Source organism: Cygnus olor, chromosome 4 (assembly GCF_009769625.2).
Source record: "Cygnus olor isolate bCygOlo1 chromosome 4, bCygOlo1.pri.v2, whole genome shotgun sequence".
Classification (NCBI taxonomy): domain Eukaryota; kingdom Metazoa; phylum Chordata; class Aves; order Anseriformes; family Anatidae; genus Cygnus; species Cygnus olor.
Genome location: NC_049172.1, coordinates 36247937 through 36253624, shown reverse-complemented (window position 1 = coordinate 36253624; position 5688 = coordinate 36247937).

The window sequence follows — 5688 nt, the reverse complement described above, 5'->3', positions numbered from 1 at the left end:
TTACTTTTTTTGTTGTTTCCTTTTTTGAAGGATATATTATTGTACCAAACTCAAGGATGTTATGTCTTTTAAAAATCGTATTTCCTTATACTAAGAGATTGTGTTTTGGTCTTTGTTTTAATGGTCAGTGAAGTTGTATCAACTTTCTTCCATGCAGTTCATCTTCTATAGTTTTTCATGTGGAACATTATAGTGGATTCCTGTGAGTGTCACCAGCATAACAAGTGATTACAGTATCTCTGAATCTGTTTATTCAGAATGAGGAGAGAAAAGCTTTATTTGGATAGCTAAAAGAATCACAACTTCTGGCCAGCTCTTGTTCTTTTTTTCCCCCTCGTTTGCCTACTCAGGAAAGTTAGATATCTCATCTTCTGTGTCCTCTGGAAGTTTGATTTCATGGGTAAGCCTTTTCTTTTTTAACTCTGCATCAGTAAAAATTGTTCATGAAGTGAGGATACTTGTTTATACAAATAATAAGTGAAGAGTAGAAGCATTGTGGGCCAAATGTTTCTTAGAACAAAAGCAAGTATAAACTTTGTGTGAATAAGTCTTAGATTAGAAATTTCCTAATTGCTGGGACTAATTCTGGAACAGCCTTACAGGCAGAGACCTGCTTTGAAGGAAGAGCCAAGTATATCTGTGTAAGAAATTAAATGCAAAGCAGTGTCTGAATAGTAGGCAACTAGACTTGATAAACCAGAGGCCCCTAGAGCTTTTCTCTTCTCTTGGCCTTCCGGTCTTCATGTTACCAATCTTGCTTTTAACTCTCAGAGTAGAGGCAAGTGTAAACCAAGGGAGTACTGAAGCACAGCGTAACAGTAGCAATAAAAAGGGTTGAGTGCTTAATGTTGGCTGTACTTGGTTTCTGATAAAGTGGAATGAGGCATAAAAGTGAAGTAATAAAGTGGAATCTAGGCAGGCCCGTGATCCAGAGATGTGTTCAGTTTCTAATGCAAGATTGATTATCCTGGTAATAACCTACAGTAGGATGTAATGGGTTGTAGCACTTGATGGCCTCAGTAGGCTGTGATCAAATATAAAGTTAGTAATATTATTGCACTTCTTCAATGAGTGAAGGAAAGATCTATGATATAAACAAGAGTTTGGAACAGATGAACTTTAAAGCTTTCATGTTCTTTACAGATGCTTGTCATATGTACACCTTAAACTAAATCCGTAGCTAGAGTATAATGCTTTAAAAATCATATAGGTGGCAGGTCAAATGTAACGGTTAAGAACCAAAAATAGTGGGAAGCTACTTGGGGCTTCTGTAAAACATGAAGCTTATTGGGACTTCAGAACTAATGAGTATCCATGTTTCAGCAAGTGATTTAAAGGGACTTGGCCCTTGAGCTGAGCTCCAGCTGTGACCTATATGTCAGCTGTGATGTGATGCACCACTGGATTACCACACATGGCTTCTTTATTTTTTTATAATGCGTGCTGCCTCCCATTTCACTCCATCTTACTTTTGCTTGAATGAAAGTATCCAAGGGAAAACAAACTCAGCCAGAGTGAAGCACAGGTAATAAAGAACTCTTTTAAATACAAGCTCCTGCTTTCTTAGTTCAAACAGAATTATTTCTAAGTTTGGATTCTAAGCAAGTATGTGGGTTCAGGTTATGCAGTTCTTATTCCTTTTTTTTCCCAGTGCAAGTAATAAGATGTAGTGGATTATTAGGAACCAGTTGTACTGGAATCAGACATGTCAAAACACACAGTCTGCTGCTGCTCTCTGGGTGAGCAGCACGCTACCACATGGTGTGAAACACTGGCCTGGCTGCTGGGTGTTTGCCTCAGCCACCAAGGGGAAGAGCAGCTGCTCTTTGCCTTGCTGGTGGCCACTTGGGACCTTCACCATCCTCTCTGCACTCTGAGCAGCCAGAGGCAGCCAGCCCTATGGCACTTGCTCAGTGTGCCTGAGGGGCTAGGCCTGCCCTTGGGCCTACAGCAGGAGGAGCCTGAGGTGGGGCTGTACTGCGTGTCCTGTCCCCAGCCCCCTCAGGGACACTTCCACACGTGGAACAGGTAAATCAGGACCCTGTCCTTGCTGACAGGCTGGCACCTGTGGGGAGCAGCCCCCAGGGGTAGCGTGGCTGTACATGGAGGTGGCGTGTTGGAAGTGAGGCAGGAGCAGTGAGGGAGAAGTGTTTTAGCCTGGCCCCAGCACTACCACACTACCAAAAAGAAAGGATGGCTCCTAACTAATTTAGCAGTCGCATATGTTTTGATGTCAGTTTCACAAGTATCTGCCATAACATTGTAACTTCAGTGTAATCTCACCAAAGGGTAGATACTGTCAATAGTGTGTTGTTATCTGAGCCTAATCCTTCTACAGTTTATATATATTGCTTATATATTTTGTGTGTGGACATTTTATAATGTATATAAGAGCAGACACTGAAAAATGATGAAAGATGAAAAAATATTTTCAAGTACTTATTAATGGCACAAAACCCTTTTTCCTGCTCCCAAGTGGATTTTGTGCATCCCCTGAGCTGCATGCACCTGAACTTGGAGACTACAGCTCAAAGTTACAGTCTGAAAATGTCTTTTAATTTGATGTGAACAGGCATCAAAACTGACCTGATCATAATAATTTCTTTTAGTCTGTGAGCATAGACTCCTGTCATTACATTACACTGCTTGACCATGTTTTTGATTTGGCTTTATTCTGAGCTATAAAATTTGATGCAAGGCCTGTTAACAGTTTCACAATCTATTTTCCTACAGTGTGCATTAAATGACGTAAAAAGAGGTGTCAGTCTTAAGTGCTTTGCAGAGATGCCAAGCCATTCCAGTTCTGAGGAGAGGGCATCTCCCTTGCCAGACAAAGGACAGTGTTAGTACTTGGCTTTAAAGGTTAGTATCATTTTTCAACTGATTCATTCGTTTTCAAGTGTACTTAAAAGAATTGCAGTACTTAACGATTAACTTCATAAAAGAATGTTATTTAATTCTCTTGCTGTTTTTCATGGTGTTTTCTCTGCTGAACTACAGTGTATGTCTTGGGTTTATTTTCGCAGTGTGCCTGTTCTTAAATTTTGTTGTAAATTGGCACAAATATTTAATGCTATTTCTTATCCATTTAAGAAATGGATGGGGCAAGTGAGTGTTTTATTGTACATGTATTGGATTGTGTAAACAAGTCAGAACGTTTTTTAGCCTCTCAGAGGGTATCTCAAAGTATCTTAATTTTTCATGGGTTTCAATTGAGAGCAAAGATCAATATTCTAGTAAACTTTAAGTGGAACTTTTTTCTAGAATGGTAAATCTATAAATCTCAGTTTGAAGAAGCACACAAATATGGAAAATAAGTAAAAAGTGGACAGGTCCTATTAATCCTATTTTTGAGTACACCTGTGTGATGCCAGGAGTTGGACTCGATGATCCTTATGGGTCCCTTCCAACTTGGGATGTTATATGATTCTATGAAGCCAAACAGACCTGGAGAAACAGGTACTGGCATTAGCTGAATTTCACATGTATTTTAGTTGCGATGATATAACCGTGTTTCATTTGAGTTGTCTTAATTCATGTTAGCAATGCATACTATGCTTGTCCTGTTTGAGGAAAGGGTCAGCCTTTGTATTTTTTCAGGTGGTATCAACATGTAACGCAAACCATTATTGTTAAGTACTTGTTGAATTCAGATCAAACATCACTTGTAGCTGAACTCCAACTGAGGACAAACTGTAGATTGCACTGGTTTGTGTTCTTAGTGGAGAGGAAGAACAAACTAAACTTGGGAGGAGGCTTTTTTGGCTTGTGGGTGTTTCATTACGTGTCTGCCAGAATTGTTCATTGGGTCAAGAACATCATCTAAATCTGCAGATATGTTCAAATCATTTTCCACTTGAGCATTTACTGAAGAGCATTATTATTGGCTGAAATGCAGCAGTTCTCAATGAAGATCAAAATTACGGCACAAATGTTTAGGCTGCCTATAAAGACAAGGTTTAGAGACGGCTTTCAACTTCTTATGTATTTCTCCTCAAGTTTCCTGAGACTGCAAGTTGAAAGAAGGCTTTGGTTTTTTCCTAACTGAAAGAATACCTAGGAAACTCAAACAATTAACAGGCTAGTTAATAGTCTGTAAATTACTCCTGGGTGGTGAATTGTGTGGGAGGGAAGGGAAAGGTTTGGGCTACCCTTGCAAGGCTTATTATGAAGCTGAGTCTCCTCTAGTTGGCTGCCCACACCTCCCTCTGGCATTAGAAACACATGCCTTTATGTGGTCTCAAGATGAAGCTTGGTACTGGTGTGTGAGGATAAAATCGTGGGAACCTCCCCTTCATTCATGCAAGACCAATTCAGGCTAATTGAAGAATTATCCTTGACCTGAGCTGTCTCAGTTTTGCTTTGAGTAACTTGAATCTGCTACCTGCTAAAGTAAAGGACAGATCAAGCTTTAATGTAACAAAGGACCTAATTGTAATTTAAAAAAAAAAAAAATTGGCTTCAGTGGGAATTGCTAGTTTTTTGCTGAGCTGCAAAATCCCGGGGCTGCAAGGTGTTTTGTATTGATGAAACAATGGAAACAGCAGCTATGCAGAATTCACTGGGGAAAGGAGTTGGCCATAGTATTGAGAGGAACTATGGGGATGATTTCATCATTTGGGTTTGTCATCTGTATTCCGCATTTGGCGATTGATGTGACTAAAGGCATGTGTGAGGATAATAAGCAATTTGAGGAAGTGGAATAGAAAGCAAACAGTAGTTAACTTCTTCAAAGCAGTTATTAACCTTTCTGAGGAAGTAAGATCTGTTCCTGAAATGGGGATCCAAGGTCCTGTCAGTATGACCCTACATGACAGCCTACAAGAGCACATGTACTGCTCCTATGGTCTCACAGGGTGTGTTAAGAGATGGAAGGGATATATGGAAAGACTGCAACATTTTTAGTACACTTGGTCTGAGATGTACCCTCTGTTCATATGCTGCAGATGTTAGCGTACTCATAGGTGAAGATGATTTTCTTTGACCACAGGCTTGGAGGAACACTTTTTGGAACTTCTGATTTTCCTGGATATTAGTCTAATACAGTTAATACATAGTGATCAGTCCTTCTTCTCCAGTTGTGAATGATTAGTGAGGCTACAAGTTGAAACAAACATCAAGATTGTGACTGGTTATTTGACAAGGCTGCTTTGGAACTCAGCTGATCTCCTTAATCTTTCTCTTGGTGCTATGGATCTGTTGAGCTGGGTAGACCGGGACAAACTGAAGAGCAGCAGCTCTTTCACATTCCCCAGCCCACGCTATGGGAATGGGCATAAATCTCCAGCTTTGGAGAGGATTTGATGAAAGGAAAACAAGCAAATGATTTTTAAAAAGGGGAGGGTGAAGCTGGAAAGAAGTGTAAGCAAGAGCTTCAGAGAGTGTGGGTATGCAAAGTTGTGGATTTCCTACTCTTTGAGACCAAAGAGAAGATGTTTAAGCAAAAACTTACCAACTTCAGATGTCCTGTATACATTAAAAAAAAAAAAAAACACGTGGGAAAAATGTGTAGCAGCCATTTGGTCAAGTTAATTGTGACCTTGCTTGTATTTTCATCATTATTTGAGCCAAACTAATGCCTGGCCTTCTGTCCATCTGCACTCTGCATTCAGGCAAATTTGTTTGGATAAAAGTAAGTATTTTGGGGTTGGTCTTAATCTCTCTTGGAAATAGCTACCGATTTTTTTC